The following is a 19,674-nucleotide window of genomic DNA, read 5'->3' on the forward strand; positions in this document are numbered from 1 at the left end:
ATCCACTTGAAATTTGCATACATTTCGACCGAAATGTGGCTAGTTTGAGAACCGAAAGACACAGACTTGAAAACTGAACGCTAACTTGGTGAGTATTAACCCTTCCAGGTCTTCTGATGGAAGAACAGCAACGGTAAGGGAATATTTATGTGTTCATTTTGGGTTTCTGTCGACTCCAAGATAGAGGAGTCATTATGCTAAATGGGAGCGCCGAATCCCTATTATAGCCTAGTGAACGCAAAATGGAACGTTAAAAATAAATGTAACACAGCGATTGCATTTAGAAGAAGTTTATCTTGCCATACATATGTAAAACATGCATATTTAGTCAAAGTTTATGATGTGGATTCCTTGTTAGCTGACGTTATCTGCCGGAGCTATTTTATTTCTCCTGACATTGCAGTAGCATTTTTTGAACGATGCATAATTGTAAACAGAGATTTATGGATATATATTGCAGATTATTGAAAAAAAAAATGAATGTACTGTGTAACATGTTATATTACTGTCATCTGATGAAGATTTGAAAAGGTTAGTGAAATGATTTTTCTTTTAATCCTGCGTTTGTTGATTGCATATTTTTTCCTACTTGGCTATGCTAATGAGGTATGTCTGCAGTGGTGGTTGGACATAAATATGTGCTATGTTTTCGCCGTAAAACATTTTAGAAATCTGACTTGCTGGGTAGATAAACAACTTGTTTATCTTTCATTTGAGCCATTTTTCTTGCTAATCTGTGGAGGTTAAATATTTTTAGGATTATTTCTTGCGTTCCCTGCGCCACATTACAGCTCAGGGGGGGTGGGGGGGGGGTTCCCAAATGGGAATTATTTATTTATTAATAATTATTAACCTCTTGGGGGGTTGAATATTTATTGAATTAAGACATTTCAGCGTTACATTTTTTAACATTTATTTTAAAAGTTTTCTAAAAACATAATTCCCTTTTTTCTTTAAGGGGTATTGTTTGTCAGACAGCGACACAACATCTCAATTTAATTAATTCAGGAAATAACACAACAAAATGTGGAAAAAGTCAAGAGGTATGAATAATCTGGAGGCACTGTATGAAGTGCTTTGAAAGACTGGTCATGACACACATCAACACCGTCATCACAGTCCCACTCCAATTAACATACTGCCCCAACAGATCCACAGATGTCACAATCTCATTTGCAATTCACACTGACCTGTCTCACCTGGACAAGAATGCTACAGTTTAGGGTTCAACACCATAGTCCCCTCCAAGCTCATCACCAATGTAGGGACCCTGGGACTGAACCCCTCCCTCTGCAACTGGATCCTGGACTTCCTGACAGGCCGGCCACATGTGATGAGGGTACGCTAACCCTTAACACGGGGTGTGTGCTGAGTAAGATTAGCTATGTTTATTTCAAAAAGAGACACATGAACCTAGAACATATTTATCAAGATCTGTCCATCACAATTTGAAAAGTTCCCAAGCTCCGCCTCTATCCCTGCCTCCAACTAACAAAGAAGACATTGCAAGTTCAAATTTTATTTGATTATATAGTCATTACGTTGACTTAAAACATGTTTTCACCTGGCAGGTGACAGTGGAAGGAGAAATGTTCTTCAACAGCCTGTAGGTAAGAGTTTTCATGAGCTACCTAACACTGCTAGTTAGCTAGATAGCTCCTTTAGCTTGCCAGCACAGCATGCAGTGTGACAGACTAAGGCAATAATTGCTTTGGATATTACAGTTTTTTCCGAATATTTAAACACTAACAGTAATTCTTGAAGCACTATCTCTGAAACCATTAACACTTGTAGCCAATGCATTTACCAAGTATGCCAATCTGAATGCACGTTCTTTGCTTTACACTAAGTTTATAATTTTATAACACACTTTTTGCAAAACTGTGAACACAACTCACTGCTTTATAGTCAGTTTACAATTTAATAGCACACTTCTAGCAAAACTGTAAACATTGCTACACTATTTCGCCAATTGCCTTTCCACATGGACACGTGAAAAAACTTTGATGATGACTTCACTTAACAATCAGAGCTTGAGCACTATAAATAGGCCACAGGTAAACATTTGGTTTGGACAACAATGGAGGCCAATATTGGACAGAGAGTAAGAGGGGTGATAAGTAGAGGAGGAGGAGGTAGCGGAGGATGAGTAGGTGAAGAAGTAGGAGGAGGAGAAGGAAGAGGTGAAGTAGGACAGGGGAGAAGGAGAGGACGTGGAAGAGGAAGAGGAAGGGGAGTCAGGAACACAATAACTGATGAAATCAGAGCGACTGAAATCAGAGCGACTGTGGTTGACCTTCACCTCTTCCTGTCAACCATGGGATGAGCATGATGGAGTCTGGGCAACGGGTTGAAACCAATCTGAGCCACTATATTGTTGCAGGTATCATACAGATATTTCGAAATGAGAACCGGTAGGTAACTGTAAGTGCTGTAGTCTTACTGGTACAGTATTATGTACTGTACCTTCATAATGAGAAGGATCTATCACTAAAACCATTCAAATGTTTTTACAGAACTGCAAGAAAACCAGTATCTGGTGCAAGATGTTGACTGTTCAACCCAGAGCAGGAGACCCACATTGTAAATACGGTCATTGCAAATAACGACTCGGAGAACTGCAGGACCACATAATGGCAGATAACACCATATTCCAAACGTCGACAGAGTGAGTCTCTCTGCAATGTCTCATCTACTGAAACGCAATAGAATGAGGATGAAGCAGCTGTACAGAGTCCCTTTCGGGAAAAAACTCAGACCGTGTAAAACAATTGAGATATTTGCAGGTACGCTATACTATCCTATCATTGGTACTGGATCTGGAAGTGTATGGTGCTACATCGTATTGACTGATCCCTGTCTTTTCGTACTGTGCTACATTGTTTTGTCTTGTCTCTTTCAGAGAATGATGGAGCTAGAAGCAGATGCAGTGCATCGTGAGCTAATATATGTGGAAAGGGCATGTTTCAACCTTGCAAAAACAAGGGGCCGCGGCAGAAATATCATCAGACACCGTGCAATCATCAACATCCTGGGAGGACGTGGTGGCAACATAACAATGTGTGCGGTTATTAGTTAAAACGGCGTCCTTCGCCATCATGCAATCCTAGGCCCATACAACACTGCACACATTATCACATTTCTGGACATCCTACCCAACAGACTAATCCCTAATGACCAAGGGCCAGAGCAGCCCAGGTACGTTATCATCTGGGACAATATTAGTTTCCACCGGGCTGCTGTGGTTCACAATTGGTTCACAGGTCACCCACTTTTCATAACACACAATCTCCCCCCATACTCTCCGTTCTTGAATCCCATTGAATAATTCTTCTCTGCATGACGTTGGAAGGTGTATGATCGCCAACCCCACCAACGCATACCCCTTCTACAGGGAATTGAGGAGGCTTGTGGAGACATCGATCAGGGGTCATGCCAGGCCTGGATACGGCACTCCAAGCCATACTTTCCATGCTGCCTAGCTCAATACAACATTGCATGTGGATGAAGTCTTATTGCCAGACTAACAAATAAGGCGAGATGTAGCCCCAAAAAATTGTTCTTTTTTTTCTCAAGCACAAATGTTTTTGTATTCTTCTACTGAGAGCTTTTGTTGTTTGAGGAGTGTTAGAATTGGTTTTGTATTGATAGTGTGTTTGGAATACACATCCAAACTTTTACACATTTGGATACCTGTGTGTATGTGTGTTTACTACATGTATGACAAAACTTTATTGCAAACTGTTATGCCCTGCACACAGAAAAAGCAAAAGTGTTTTTCATTTATACCATCAGTGAGTAGTTGGTGCTTCATGTTCTTATTCAAATGATGGTCTGTGTGTACTGTATTGACGCAAAAAAAAAACTTTTTTAAAAGAGTTAAGAGTTTTGCAAGAATTGCTTGCTTTTGCAAGAGATGTGTAATGTTTTGCTGGTTCGGTGTAAGGTCTTGTGGTTGGTGTGTAGAGTTTTGCAAACATAGTGCCAAGCAATAAAAAAAACTGTAAAGCTCTGAGTTATTAATATGTAATGTATGTGTTAGATGTACAATAATTGAATTACCCTAGCTAGCTAGTTACACCCCAAAGGTTGACGTCCGTGCTCCCGCGGAAATCTAATTAGCATAATAAAAGTATTAGCAAAATAATCTGCAGTTTAAATTAGAGATATCAATAATTTTTTTTATACATTGGATGCGTCTCAATCCAACACATTCGCCTATGTAACACTTACACATCTGTGGTGAAAGGTGACAGAGCTAGAGCGGTGTTTGTCAGATCATGAGACATCCAGAACATCGGTCTTCTGGCAAAATCATCTGTAGTGTCCGAGCAGTTTGGCCTACCCCTCCATGGAAAGATGAGACTCTCAGGAACATGTACATTTTGCTCTCGGACGACCACAGGCCTCACTCGTCTGAAGGTTTCCTGAAAAAAAGTACGGAGGTAAAGTGCATTCAGAGAGTAGTCACACCCCTTGACTTTTACTACAATTTACAGCTTTATAATGATACGGATAAAATAGTTTTTTCCCCTCATCAGTCTACACACAATACCCCATAATGACAAAGCAAAAACTGTTTTTTAGAAATGTTTGCAAAATAGTTTTTTAAAGAAGGAAATATCACATTTACGTAAGTATACAGACCTTTACTCAGTAATTTGTCGAAGCACCTTTGGCATTGGTTACAGCCTCAAGTCTTCTTGGGTATGACACTAATTGCTTGGCATACCAGTATTTTTGGTAGTTTCTCCCATTCTTCTCTGCAGATCCTCTCAAGCTCTGTCAGGTTGGATGGGGAGCGTTGCTGCACAGCTATTTTTAGGTCACTCCAGAGATGTTCGATCAGCTTCAGGTCCGGGCTCTGGCTGGGCCACTCAAGGACATTCAGAGACTTGCCCCGAAGCCACTCTTGCATTGTCTTGGCTGTGTACTTAAGGTCATTGTCCTAATGGAAGGTGAACCTTGTTGGGGATTAATCAGAATAGTTGGGTAACATAGATAAGATGTTTTATTTTCATTATATGCTTGTGAGTTATTTCTCATATAGAATGTATCTTGTTGTACTATAGTGGTGGCCGGTTGCAGTTATCTGTTCTCTGTCAGGGTTCAGTTACTTGGGCCGCAGAGAGGGGAGAGGTCAAGCTTGTCTTCATATGTAAACATATATTTTAAACCATGTGAATGGATGATTGAGGGGGAACCAATTATCTCTTGGCTCCACAATGTCTGTGTGCCAGTCACTGTGTCTCCATGAGCTTGTCCAGAATGGGAGTGTCTAAAATGACAATTGATATATATCCTAATGTCTTGGTACTATGTTGTACCAAGAACGAGAAGTAGAACCTCGTTTTAGGAGAGCAAACTGAACAATAATTTATAGCTAATGCTGTCTGGTTTGGAATACCGTAATTGCTGGACCATTAAGCGCACCTGAATATAAACCGCACCCACTGAATTATAAAAAAAATTGTATTTTGTACATAAATACGCCGCACATGTCTATAAGCCGCAGGTGCCTACCGGTACATTGAAACAAATGAACTTGGTCACTATCTTCCTCCTCCTGTGCACTGAAACCACTGAAGTCATCTCCTTCGGTGTCGGAGATGAATAGCCTCAGAATTGCTTCATCCGATGTTGGATCGTTTTCATTGTCGCTCTCGTCACTTTCATCCGGAGGCAAATACCCCGCTGAGCTCATGCTGCCCCTTCAACACGCAGCAGTCCAGCCTTTCGAAACCCGTTGATGATAGTGGATTTTTTGACAATGCTCCACGCTGTCAGGACCCACTGGCAGACTTGACCATAAGTTGCTCTTCGCATGCAGCCCGTTTTAGTGAAGGATTTCTCCCCACTTGTCATCCAAGACTCCCACTGAACAAAGAGCGCCACCTTAAATGCACAATTTACACTGATGTCGAGTGGCTGCAAATACTTTGGGCCATCTGCTTTTCTTCCCTCTGAAAGCTTTTGTTGTCTTTCTGCACTGAGTCAGTTCCTCACACTGCTGTTTCCAACGTCTTATCATCGACTCATTAAGGCCAAGCTCCCGTGCAGCAGCTCTCTTTCCTTTTCCAACAGCCAGATCGATCGCCTTCAACTTGAAAGCTGCATCATATGCATTTCTCTGTGTCTTTGCCATGATGGGGGTGACAAAATTACTACCGTAATCAGAATGATGGGAAGTTTGAGCGCACTCGATTTTACGTCACATTATGTGACGGTGCTCAGTTTTTTGGCGGCATGAATCTTGTGAAAGCGAGAAAAATCCCTAAATTAGCCGCGTCATTGTATAAACCGCGAGGTTCAAAGCGTGGGAATAAAGTAGCGGCTTATAGTCCAGCAATTACGGTACTCCTCTCTCAAGTAAAGTCTTCCTTTGTAATGTTCCTAAGATCTGTTATTCGTCATGTGAGTTGAGATGGGTGTGTCTTGGCTATAAATTATACTAAGAACTGTTTTGTAAGCACTCTCAGAGATTTAATTTATAGACACTGAATTGATCTGAGAGTCACAGGGTTTTGATGGAGCTCATATAATTAAAGATGGACTTTATAATAACTCTGACTTGTGTGTGGTTTGCTCTCATGATTTGGTAAATACAGGAAATTTCCACTACAACCGTCGTGCCAGTCTGAGGTCCTGAACACTCTGGAGCAGTTTTTCATCAAGGATCTTTCTGTACTTTGCTCTGTTCATCTTCCCCTCGATCCTTACTAGTCTCCCAGTCCCTGCTGCTGAAAAAACATCCCCACAGCATGATGCTGCCACCATTGTACTTCAACACAGGGATGGTGCCAGCTTTCCTCCAGACGTGACACTTGGCATTCAGGCTTGTAACGGTTTCTTTACTTGAAGGAGAGGCGGACCAAAACGCAGCGTGGTTATATTGATTCATGTTTAATAAAAAAAGATAAACACGAACACTACAAAACAATAAACATGGAAAACCAAAAACCGCCCTATCTGGTGCAAAACACAGAGACAGGAACAATCACCCACAAAACCCAACACCAAACAGGCTACCTAAATATGGTTCCCAATCAGAGACAATGACTAACACCTGCCTCTGATTGAGGACCATATCAGGCCAAACATAGAACTAGACAAACTAGACATGTAACATAGAATGTCCACTCAGCTCACACCCTGACCAACCAAAACATAGAAACATACAAAGCAAACTATGGTCAGGGTGTGACAAGCACTTCACCTTAGTGACTGTTCCTTCTGCTCTATACAATGCATATCTGTTTATTTTATGTGATGATAAAAAGCTCATGCAATACAAATATTTTTTAAATGTTTTCTTTCACAGTGATAGCGACTCTGACTGGGAGCCCCCGGTGCCAATGTGCCCATCCCCCACTGAAGCGGGTTCATCCAGCCGGACTCCTGCTGTCTTTGGCTCCACACCTACCCCCGCCCGGCCATCTAGAGGTGTGAAGACAATAACAAAGAAGCGGAGGAAGGGAAGTGTGGAACCTGCTGGCAGAGAGGTAGAGGGGCAATGGCACTCTGTGCTGGAGGAGGATATGGAGCCACGTTTTCCAATATTCAGACCAAAAAGGCCACCAGGACCTCAGCTCGACATGACATCAAATTACAGCCCCATGCAACTTTTTCAATTGTTTTTCACCCCGGCAGTTGTTGATTCCCTGGTGTGTAATACTAACAAGTATGGAGCTAGGAAGCAAGCAGGAAAGAAAGAGGCATGGAAGCCCATTTCCATGTCAGACCTTTTCTGCTACCTTTCACTGGTAATTTACATGGGGCTGGTGAAGTTAAACACCCTAAAGGATTACTGGAAAACATCCCCACTCTATCAACTGCCCCCCCCCCTGTCATGTCCTCTACAAGGTTTTTAAATATCTCACGGGCGCTTCACATCAGTGACCCAGAAGTTGATGAGGAGAATGGCAGGAGGAGAGGCACCGCAAGGTTTGACAGGCTCTGCAAAGTCAAACCTCTCTACCCCCAGCTTGGTTGAGGCCTGCAAGATCCATTTTCAGCCCGCCCAGACCTTTTCCATAGATTAGAGGATGGTAACCTCAAAGGCCAGAATTGGCCTAAAACAATACATGCGTAAAAATAACAACTAAGTGGGGTTACAAGCTGTTTGTTTTGGCTGATTCTGTGTGTGCATACACATGCAATTTTTTTGTCTACGAGGCAAAGAATACTTGTGCGACTGGTAAAGGACTTAGCTATGACATTGGATTTTCAACTGCTGGGGAAGGGCTACAAACTCTTTGTGGACAACTTTTACACAAGCCCTACCCTGTTTGCAGATCTGAGGAAGCTGGAGGTGTGGCACCATTCGGACCAATAGAGTGGGCTTTCCGAAGACCAAGGTAAATGACATGCCTAAGCGGGCTGAGCGGGGTACCATGCGATGGATCCGTGAAGATGACCTGCTGTTTGTGAAGTGGATGGACACCAGAGAGGTGGTGATGTGCTCCACTATCCACAAGTCCTTCAGTGGCGATCACATCGTCAGGCGTGTGAAGGACGCTACTGGGGCATGGACCACCAAAAATGTCCCCATTCCTGCAGCCATCAAGGACTACAACAAGAGCATGGGAGGTACACGTGCAGACGCACGGATAGGGTACTACAATGTTCTACATAAGACAAAGAAATGGTACAAGACATTGCTTTACCATTTCATTGACATTGCTGTGGTGAATTCCTTCATCCTGCAGAAGGAAATGGCGAAGAGCTGTGGACAGCTCCCCATCTCACAGCTAGCCTCCAGGGAGCTGCTCATCCAGGAGCTTGCTGGCTATAGCAAAACGTCCACTGCATCACTTTCTGCCCCCTCTACTCCTGCCTCCAGTGGTGCTCATATGCCACAGTTCATTACTGCAGGCATGACTGTGCCTCAGGGCCAAAAGGGCACAGCAGGGATGTGTCGTTGTGTTCTGTGTGGCATGAAGTCCCCCATCACCTGCACCACTTGTTCAGTTTGCCTCAGAAAGAGACTGCTGTGGGACATGGCACAGGCAGCAAAATATTGTGTAGAGGACTTCCAAAGGGTCTACCCCTTAAAAAAAAAAGCAAAAAAATCTAATATTTTATTAAACATTTTTATATATTTTTTTGTGTGTTAGAATTGCTTTTTGATATGTTGTATATTGTTATTTGCACTGTTGTATATATTAGGTCATTTCACCAATTCGGCCACTTGGGTACATTTGGGCAACTTGTGTGGGACACCTGGGTGACTTCATGCTAAATGTCATGTAGCTCACCCATTCCTGAAGTTATCAGTCTGAAACTTTGCACACCTACAGTTGTCCTCATGTGTTATCCATCAGAATTATCTCCAGCATCCTATCCGACTGTGTGGCTATTCTAGTACATGTGAAAGATGATGCTACAACAATAATAATAAATAAATAAAGTATGCTCTTTCTTTCTCTTTTCTTCCACCAGATCTACTGTGTTATATTCTCCTACATTCAATTCACATTTCCACAATCTTCAGAATGTTTCCATTCAAATGATACCAAGAATATGCATATCCTTGCCTCTGGGGCCGAGCTACATGCAGTTAAATTAGGGTATGTCTTCAGGCGGAAATTGAGAACAAGGGATGCAGCCATAACAAGTTATGAAAACATAGGACTCTAAAGAGGCCTTTCTACTGACTCTGAAAAACACCAAAAGAAAGATGCCCAGGGTCCCTGCTCATCTGTGTGAACGTGCCTTAGGCATGCTACAAGGAGGCATGAGGACTGCAGATATGGCCAGGGCAATAAATTGCAATGTCCGTACTGTGATACTCCTAAGACAGCGCTACAGGGAGACAGGAGAGACAGCTGATCGTCCTTGCAGTGGCAGACCATGTGTAACAACACCTGCACAGGATCGGTACATCCGAACATCACACCTGCGGGACAGGTACAGGATTGCAACAACAACTACTAGAGCAATATCAGGAATGCACAATCCCTCCATCAGTGCTCAGACTGTCCGCAATAGGCTGAGAGAGGCTGGACTTAGGGCTTGTAGGTCTGTTGTAAGGCAGGTCCTCACCAGACATCACCAGCAACAATGTTGCCTATGGGCACAAACCCATCGTCGCTGGACCAGACAGGACTGGCAAAAAGTGCTCTTCACTGACCAGTCGAGGTTTTGTCTCACCAGAGTTGATGGTCAGATTCGCGTTTAGCATTGAAGGAATGAGCATTACACCGAGGCCTGTACTCTGGAGCGGGATCAATTTGGAGGTGGAGGGTCCGTCATGGTCTGGGGCGGTGTGTAACAGCATCATCGGACGGAGCTTGTTGTCATTGCAGGCAATCTCAACGCTGTGCGTTACAGGGAAGACATCGTCCTCCCTCATGTGGTACCCTTCCTGCAGGCTCATCCTGACATGACCCTCCAGCATGATAATGCCACCAGCCATATTGCTTGTTAAGTGTGTGATTTCCTGTAAGACAGGATTGTTAGTGTTCTGTCATGACCAGCGAAGAGCCCGGATATCAATCCCATTGAGCACGTTTGGGACCTGTTGGATCGGAGAGTGAGGGCTAGGGCCATTCCCTACAGAAATGTTCGGGAACTTGCAGGTGCCATGGTGGAAGAGAGGGGTAACATCTCAACATCAATTCTGTTAGTCACATGTCTGTGGAACTTGTTCAGTTTATACCTCAGTTGTTGAATCTTGTAATGTTCATACAAATATTTACACAGTTGACAGTTCAATTACTTTTCTTGCTATATACACTACCTGTCAAAGGTTTTAGAACACCTACTCATTCAAGTGTTTTTCTTTATTTTTTACTATTTTCTAGATTGTAGAGTAATAGTGAAGTCGTCAAAACTATGAAATTAAAAATATGGAATCTTGTAGTAACCAAAAAAGTGTTAGAGATTCTTCAAATAGTCACCATTTGCCTTCTTAAAAGTTAATTTGTGGAATTTCTTTCCTTCTTAATGTGTTTGAGACAATTGGTTGTGTTGTGACTATGGGGGTATACAGAAAATAGCCCTATTTGGTAAAAGACCAAGTCCATATTCTGGCAAGAGCAGCTCAAATAAGAGAAATGACAGTCCATCCTGTTGGGGCTAGGAGGCAGCATTTTCACTTTTGGATGAAAGCGTGCCCAGAGTAAACTGCCTCCTACTCTTTCCCAGATGGGAATATATGCATGTTATTATTACTGGTGGATAGAAAACACTCTGAAGTTTCTAAACCAGTTTGAATTATATCTGTGAGTAATACAGAACTCATATGGCAGACAAAAACCTGAGAAGAAATCCAAACAGGAAGTGAGAACTCAATTTAGAAAACAGTGCCATTGGATGTCCATCTTACATATGGATGAGCATGCACTTCCTAGGGCTTCCACAAGATGTCACCGTCTTTAGATTCTGGTTGTATGATTCTACTATAAAGGTGGGGCTCATAATAGCTCTTTGAGTGGGTGGTCTGGCAGAAAGCCTCGGTCTCATTGCGCACGAGAGAGTGTTCTTGCGTTTCAATGCCTTTCTTCAGACAATGAAATTCTCTGGTTGGAACCTTATTGCTGATTAATGTTTAAAACATCCTAAATATGGATTGCATACATCATTTGACTTGTTTCTACGACATGTAACAGAACTTTTTGAGTTTTTGTCTGGAGGAATTGCTCGTGCTTTTTGAGGATTGAATGCTGGGCTGAACAAGCTAACAACAATTGGCTAAATTATGGGCTTTTTGGAACTTTATGGAACAAATCAGTCATTTATTGTCGAACTGGGATTCCTGGAACTGCCTTCTGATGAAGATATTCAAAGGTAAGTTAATATTTAGTGTTTTTTGTAGCTTCTGTTGACGCCAAAATGGCGGCTATTTCTTTGGGTTCTGAGTGCCGTTCTCAGATTATTCTTTTTCCGTAAAGATTTTTTTAAATCTGACACAGCGGTTGCATAGAGGATACGTTTATCTTTAATTCTGTGAATAACACTTGCATCTTTTATCAATGTTTATTGTGAGTATTTCTGCAAAATCACCGGATGTTTTGGAATCAAAACATTACTGCATGTAACACGCCACTGTAAACTGAGATTTTTTTATATATATAGAAATGCACATTATATATATATATATATATATATATATATATATAGGCACATTATCGAACAAAACACACAATACATGTATAACATGATGTCCTATGAGTGTCATCTGATGGAGATAATCAAAGCTTAGTGATTCATTTTATTCATATTTATGCTTTTGTGTGTTTTTGAATTTTTCTGGTCATCTAACATAAATAGATGTTGTGTTTTCGCTGTAAAACATTTTAAAAATCGGACATGATGGGTAGATTAACACGATGTTTATCTTCATTTGCTGGACTTGTTAATGTGTGAAAGTTAAATATTTCTAAAGAATATTTTTTTCAGCTGAATGGGAGGGGATGTTCCCCTAGCCCCAACAGGTTTTAAGACATAAAGGTCAGTAAATACAGAACATTTCTTGAACTTTGAAAGTTTTTTCAAGTGTAGTTGCAAATACCATCAAGCGCTATGATGAAACTAGCTCTCATGAGGACCGCCACAGGAATGGAAGACCCAGAGTTACCTCTGCTGCAGACGATAAGTTCATAATAGAGTTACCAGCCTCAGAAATTGCAAGTAACAGATACATCTCAACATCAACTGTCCCGATAGGCACCCTATTCCCATTAAGTGGACTACATTTGGCCAGGGTCCAAAGTGCGCTATATAGGGAATATTGTCCATTTTGGGACCCATGCCCAGATGTGAATTTGATGACTGACTGTCTTTTCCATGAATATTTCATTGATGAGAGACTATAAAAAAAATACTCACACACAAGCTGTGGATTTGCTCAATCATTCTCTCACTCCCATATTTAGATATGCATGCTTCATCATGAAAAACACTCGATAGCATAGCACAAGAGACAAAAACACACACGCAAACAAACGCAATGGCTGATTGTGAGATTCACAGTTGTGGTTGGTATTTCTGGGATGTACCTTTCAAGACATTCGTTGATAAATGTTCACTGACGTTGTGTGGATAGATTTTCACACCACAGGACACCAACCTCACACTGCGACATGTGCCTCATGGCTTCACACAAACACATATGCTGTGGATATAGCTCATTTCGGGAAACGGGAGCCTGATGCCCTGCTGCACGTCTCCCTTTGGATTACTTTTGTTGTTATTTTTGTGCCTCTTTAATTTTGTTTTCCCCGGCCCGCTCAATTGAAAGCAATCTGCTTGAATTTACTGCGGCTGCAATGGTATTTTTACCAGCCTGAAAGGTGATCCCAGACTGAGGTCAGCCCTCTATCACTCCTCTACTGAGTAAAAAATGCATACATGTACGCACAAGCAGTGTTCTAGAACATTGGACCGATGGCATACTTTTAGAATTCTCACACGCGGCCCAAGCAATTTCTCCAATCGTCCACCCATTCAAAATGAGTAGAAGACACGTACACGAACCACATATGTTGGGAAATTTGTAGAGATGCGCCGGTCGGGCAGTGTGTCCCCCGCGGATGGTGGTTCCAGAGCCTCATTGATATGTCCTAATGGGACGCCAAACTATCATGCTTCCGCCTCTGTGGACTCTGAAATATGATTGATAAGCAAACGGAAATGACTGTCCATCATTACTTTAAGACATAAAGGTCAGTCAATACGGAAAATTTCAAGAACTTTTAAAGTTTCTTCAAGTGCAGTCACAAAAACCATCAAGCGCAATGATGAAACTAGCTCTCATGAGGACCGCCACAGGAAAGGAAGACCCAGAGTTACCTCTGCTGCAGAGGATAAGTTCATTAGAGATACCAGCCCAAATAGAGTTGCAGCCCACATCAATGCTTCACAGAGTTCCTGTAACAGACACATCTCAACATCAACTGTTCAGAGAAGACTGTGTGAATCAGGCCATCATGGTTGAATTGCTGCAAAGAAACCACTACTAAGGTACACCAATAAGAAGAAGACACTTGCTTGGGCCAAGAAACACAAGCAATGGACATTAGACCAGTGAAAATCTGTCCTTTAGTCTGATGAGTCCAAATGTGAGATTTTTGGTTCCAACTGCCGTGTCTTTGTGAGAGGCGAATGAATGACCTCCACATGTGTTGGTCTCACCGTGAAGCATGGAGGAGGAGATTTGATGGTGTGGGGGTGCTTTATTTAGAATTCAAGGCACACTTAACCAGCATGGCTACCACAGAATTCTGCAGCGATATCCCATCTGGTGTGCGCTTAGTGGGACTATCATGTTTTTCAACAGGACTTCACCTCCAGGCTGTGTAAGGGCTATTTGACCAAGAAGGAGAGTGATGGAGTGCTGCATCAGATGATCTGGCCTCCACAATCATCCGACCTCAACCCAATTGGGATGGTTTGGGATTTCCATGGTTTGGAAAAGCACTTCAGGTAAAGCTGGTTGAGAGTCTGTCATCAAGGCAAAGGACGGCTAACTTGAAGAATCTAAAATATATGGTTACTACATGATTCCATATGTGTTAGTTCATGGTTATGATATATTCACTATTATTCTACAATGTAGAAATAGTGAAAACAAAGAGAAATCCTTGAATGTGTGTGTGTGTCCAAACTTTTGACTGGTATTCTATATTTGTTTTAAATATATTTTCCTTTATTACTTCCCCCTAACCCTACCATCGTCACCTAATTGGAGTAAACTAATGGACAACAACACTTAGGCTTCTACTTCCAGCTTATACATACCATACCATTTTATGGACACAGTATATTTTACAATAGTTATTGCTTGTTTGTTTTTAGTCCCATCTTCCAGCTCCACTCAACCCCTCCCATCTATCTCTGAACACAATCCAGTTTCTATTTGCCATATATTTTTCAATTGTGCTGTTTCACAAAAGTTCTGAACCTTTCTATTCTCATAGATTCTACATATTGTAAATACATGTTGTTGTTTTTTTTGCTAAGAGTATTATTATATTATGAATCGATTGACTACGAATTTTTAAACCACCCAGCAGTGGCGGACATAACTTGGCAGGGGGTCTGGGTGTCCTCACATTTTTGGGGGCATCTAAAGCATTTCCTGCATTTCTACACAATCTTATATGACCCATTGCCCTTCTAGACGTCTGTATTTAGAACAACAAAAAGTAAGCAAAAATGCCTGAAACTAAATCCATGACAATTCAATAATCAATATTGTGTTGCACCTTTAACCAATAACCTAACAAATTAACAACTCTTACAATTAAAGTGCAAAGGCAACTTTTATTATCTTTAAGACACCCTCTATATCAGATTTCAGCCAGACTGCCCAGCCAACCCGAGCTGCCTACACACCCAACCCCCACCAGTCTAGTAAATAACTCAACTCTTGCCAACACAACTTCCTTCCTATCTTTTTTATGTCTCAATGGAAAGGTTTTGAAAACAAAAGTTCAATGAAAAAACACATACACCTACACAGAAAGAGTACACCCTCCAAATAATTCATATCATAGGCCTAATAGTACTGTAGAATTTGTTTTACTTGCGGGGACCCAGCACCTCTACTCCAGACCATAACACTCCCAGTCAACCAGGTACTGGAATCCACTGGCCCGAGGTTGAACACTCAGGAGGTGCCTCGCCATGTTCTCCGGATGGTCGTCGATGGGGGAGAGTGGTGGGCCTGGAAACAGGTTTAATCCTAGAGGTTAAATCCTAGACATATTAAAAGTGTGATTTATACGGAGGGTGCGGGGCAACAGAAGACGAACAGCAGAGCGGCTAAGGATCTTAGAGATGGGAAAAGGGTAGATCCCGAGTGGAGAGCCATACCCTTTGCCCGAGACGATAGCGGAGAGCAGGGGTCCGGTGGTGGTCCGCCTGTCGCGATACATGGAGGTGGTCTTGAGAAGAACGGACCGGGCTCTCTTCCAAGTATGCCGACAGTGGAGGACGAACATCTGGGCAGAGGGTATGCTGACTTCTTCCTCTTGCTCAGGGAAGAGCGGGGGCTGATATCCCAAGGAACACTTGAAGGGCAAGAGCCCGGTGGCCGAGCAGGGGAGGGTGTTGCGGGCATATTCCACCCACACGAGCTGCTGGCTCCAGGTGGTGGGGTTGTCGGAGACGAGGCAACAAGTAGATTGGGTTGCTCCGACTGGGGATGAAAACCGGAGGACAAGCTGGCCGAAAATTCCATGAAGATACATAATATCTTCCAGAACCGGGATGAGAACTGAGGACAGAGATCAGAGACCATGTTGACCGGAAGTTCATGGATCCGGAAGACGTGCTGCACTATGAGCAAGGATGTATCCTTGGCTGAGGGTAGCTTGGGAAGGGGAATCAAAATGGGTGGCTTTGGAAAACTTATCCACCACCTTAAGAATAGTGGTGTTGCCATCTGAGGGAGGGAAACCAGTGGCAAAGTCCAGGGGGCTATATGGGGCCAAGGGCGGTGAGGAACAGGGAGTGGTTGAAGAAGGCCAGCCGTAGCTTGCCGCGGAGTCTTTTTCTGTGCTCACACAGTGTAGGCAGTGACGAATGCGGAAATGTGAAGAACCATGGTGGGCCACCAGAAACGTGGGATAAAAGCAAGGTTCCAACAGGAGCCAGGATGACAGGTCAGTCTAGAGGAATGTGCCCATTCCAGGACCGGGACACACATCTGGTTAGTTGCGCCTTACAGACCAGGCTTTCTCTAACCCAGATGAGTACAGCCGCAACACATGAGGTAGGGAGCATGGTCTCGGGGTCAGACCCTGTAGCAGCGGGGCTATATAGGTGTCAGAGCACGTCCGGCTTCACATTCTTGGACCCAGGGCGTTAGGAGATAGTAAAATTGAAACGTGTGACAGCTGATTCATGGTTTGGCCCATAAGCCAGCCCTCAGTCTCTGTAACGATGGTCAGATCCATCACGCTGGTCTAATCAGTCTTGGAGAGGAAACCAATGAATATGAATGTGATCATTGTGACTCTCAATAGGTGCTTGGTAACTGTAATGACTAAACTGTTGCCTTTTCAGTACCTCATATTGTTTGGTACTTCATAGCGCAACTAGGGCCCCAAGTTTTTCAACACCCTAGTCTGGGAAAACTCCTGGCTCTGATCCTCGATGGTTGCTATAACCTCAGGGAGAGTGTGTGCTGCTGACTTACACTGAAACAGGCTACATTACGTATGTGCTGCAAGACACCAGAGCTTTTGTAGAAAGCATTTCTCCTGTCGCCCGTCAACCCGGGAGATACCAGGAAGTTGCGTCATATGGGTGAAGGGAAAGTGTTAGGGGGTGGTAGACTTGTGACTACAAGGGCCTGGGACAGGCATGTGTGAATGGTGGAGGTATGGTAATGAGCAGTATGGAAATGAGACAGTAAGTCAGCCTGTGTTAGAAAGTTTGTCTGAAGCCAGAGATGAACAATAAAAACATCCCCCCTCTGGGAGACCAGAGGGGAGAGTTGACGGAAGGAGAGGAAGTGTGAAAGTGGGAGGTAGAGAGGGGGGATAGAGGAAAGGCAGACAGACAGCAACAGTCCATATTTGTCAACACGATTTCAGTAGCTGTATCTTTTTCTCCTATTTCCTTTTTTCCAATATATTGCCCTCTTAGTGTCTGTGGCTCTGTGCTGTAACCCCAACTGATGTCTGTTCTTAATGTGCTCTGAGGGAAGCCAATTCCATCACAGTCAATGGAGATGGCACAAAAGAATTCTGGACACTGACCTGCAATTCAGCAGAAAGTTGGCGATGGTTTTATTTTCCCTGAAGCTTTATGTAACCTTTCCTTGGTTGCACGGGTTGGCAACTAATCCCTTTACACAGCATAAGACTGTGTGTGTGTGTGTGTGTGTGTGTGTGTGCGCTGTATCAACAGTGCGCACGGAGTTGGAGCGAGCGGTCGCATCCGCGCTTCGGTCTGCAGGTTGTATAACTTTTCATTACATTTCATTATAGTACAACGGTTTGATTTGTCTAATCTTAGCAATTTCTTCTTAGCTAGCTACATAGCCGTCTTTGTATCAAAGATAATTGCGTAATTATCGTATTTCGTCGTCCTCCTATCTGCCCAGCAGCTAGCCAGCTAGCAAACGTTCACCGTCTACCGTAGCACTGTAGTAACTATCACACTCAACTGAACGACTTGATTAGTGTAGTGTTAGCTAGCTACATAGTTGTCTTTGCTGTCTTCGTATCCAAGATAATTGTGTAGTTTAGAGTGTGTAGTCTTAGAGCGATTATCTTAATTTACCGAGGTTAGCTAGCCAGCTATTTGTCGTCCTTAACGTAGGAGTCACTCCTAGCTAGCCAACAGCTAGCCAACGTCTACTGAATAGAACTTTCGCATTCCGGTCGCATTCCGCTTCGCTCCACAGGTAGTATCACATTTTCATTTAATTTCATTACAGTCCCAACGGTGTGATTTGTTTGATCGTAGCTAGCTACATAGCTAGCTACATAGCCGTCTTTGTTTCAAAGATAATTGTGTAGTCTAGAGCGATTTTCTAGGTTAGCTAGCCAGCTATTGTCGTTCTTTTAACGCAACGTAACGTAATCAACACTGCTAGCTAGCCAGCTAGCTCCCGAATAGCAGCATTGTAGAAACTTTACACTCAACGGAACAACTTGATTAGTGTAGTGTCAACAACGCAGCCACTGCCAGCTAGCCTACAAAGTCAACAACGCAGCCACTGCCAGCTAGCCTACCTCAGCAGTACTGTATCATTTTAATCATTTTAGTCAATTAGATTCTTGCGTAAGCTTAACTTTCTGAACATTCGAGACGTGTAGTCCACTTGTCATTCCAATCTCCTTTGCATTAGCGTAGCCTCTTCTCTAGCCTGTCAACTATGTGTCTGTCTATCCCTGTTCTCTCCTCTCTGCACAGACCATACAAACGCTCCACACCGCGTGGCCGCGGCCACCCTAATCTGGTGGTCCCAGCGCGCACGACCCACGTGGAGTTCCAGGTCTCCGGTAGCCTCTGGAACTGCCGATCTGCGGCCAACAAGGCAGAGTTCATCTCAGCCTATGCCTCCCTCCAGTCCCTCGACTTCTTGGCACTGACGGAAACATGGATCACCACAGACAACACTGCTACTCCTACTGCTCTCTCTTCGTCTGCCCACGTGTTCTCGCACAGAGAGCTTCTGGTCAGCGGGGTGGTGGCACCGGGATCCTCATCTCTCCCAAGTGGTCATTCTCTCTTTCTCCCCTTACCCATCTGTCTATCGCCTCCTTTGAATTCCATGCTGTCACAGTTACCAGCCCTTTCAAGCTTAATATCCTTATCATTTATCGCCCTCCAGGTTCCCTCGGAGAGTTCATCAATGAGCTTGATGCCTTGATGAGCTCCTTTCCTGAGGACGGCTCACCTCTCACAGTTCTGGGCGACTTTAACCTCCCCACGTCTACCTTTGACTCATTCCTCTCTGCCTCCTTCTTTCCCTCCTCTCCTCTTTTGACCTCACCCTCTCACCTTCCCCCCTACTCACAAGGCAGGCAATACGCTCGACCTCATCTTTACTAGATGCTGTTCTTCCACTAACCTCATTGCAACTCCCCTCCAAGTCTCCGACCACTACCTTGTATCCTTTTCCCTCTCGCTCTCATCCAACACTTCCCACACTGCCCCTACTCGGATGGTATCGCGCCGTCCCAACCTTCGCTCTCTCTCCCCGCTACTCTC

The 19,674-nt window shown here is 43.4% G+C and overlaps 1 long non-coding RNA gene across 1 annotated transcript; it reads left to right on the plus strand.

Annotated features, from left to right (window-relative positions):
• Positions 1-823: 823 nt before the first annotated feature.
• LOC115146996 (uncharacterized) lies at positions 824-6,564 on the plus strand. Its single transcript, XR_003866252.2, has 4 exons — positions 824-1,339; positions 1,572-1,610; positions 2,517-2,786; positions 2,903-6,564. It is a non-coding gene; the product is annotated as an uncharacterized LOC115146996 (long non-coding RNA).
• The last annotated feature ends 13,110 nt before the right edge of the window (positions 6,565-19,674 follow it).

This window comes from Oncorhynchus nerka, unplaced genomic scaffold (genome assembly GCF_034236695.1).
Source record: "Oncorhynchus nerka isolate Pitt River unplaced genomic scaffold, Oner_Uvic_2.0 unplaced_scaffold_16___fragment_2___debris, whole genome shotgun sequence".
In the NCBI taxonomy this organism is placed as follows: domain Eukaryota; kingdom Metazoa; phylum Chordata; class Actinopteri; order Salmoniformes; family Salmonidae; genus Oncorhynchus; species Oncorhynchus nerka.